The sequence below is a fragment of the Eimeria mitis genome, genomic scaffold (assembly GCF_000499745.2).
Source record: "Eimeria mitis Houghton genomic scaffold, Emh_scaff5077, whole genome shotgun sequence".
NCBI classification, from domain to species: Eukaryota; Apicomplexa; class Conoidasida; order Eucoccidiorida; family Eimeriidae; genus Eimeria; species Eimeria mitis.
In genome coordinates, this window is record NW_013573372.1 from 298 (window position 1) to 511 (window position 214).

Sequence of the window (214 nt, forward strand, 5' to 3'; positions counted from 1 at the left end):
CGGGAGCAGGAAGAACAGCGACGCCAGCAACAGCAGCGGCAACGGCAACAACAGCAGCAGCAACGGCGGCAGCAGCAGCAGCAGCAACAGCAGCAGCAGCAGCAGCAGCAGCAGCATGCGTATGAGGAGACAGCTGCCGCGTTGTCTGAGTTTAGTCCTCGCTCAGGGAGCCCAGAGGAGACAGACAAATCGGGGGAGGCGGCGGCAGCTGCCT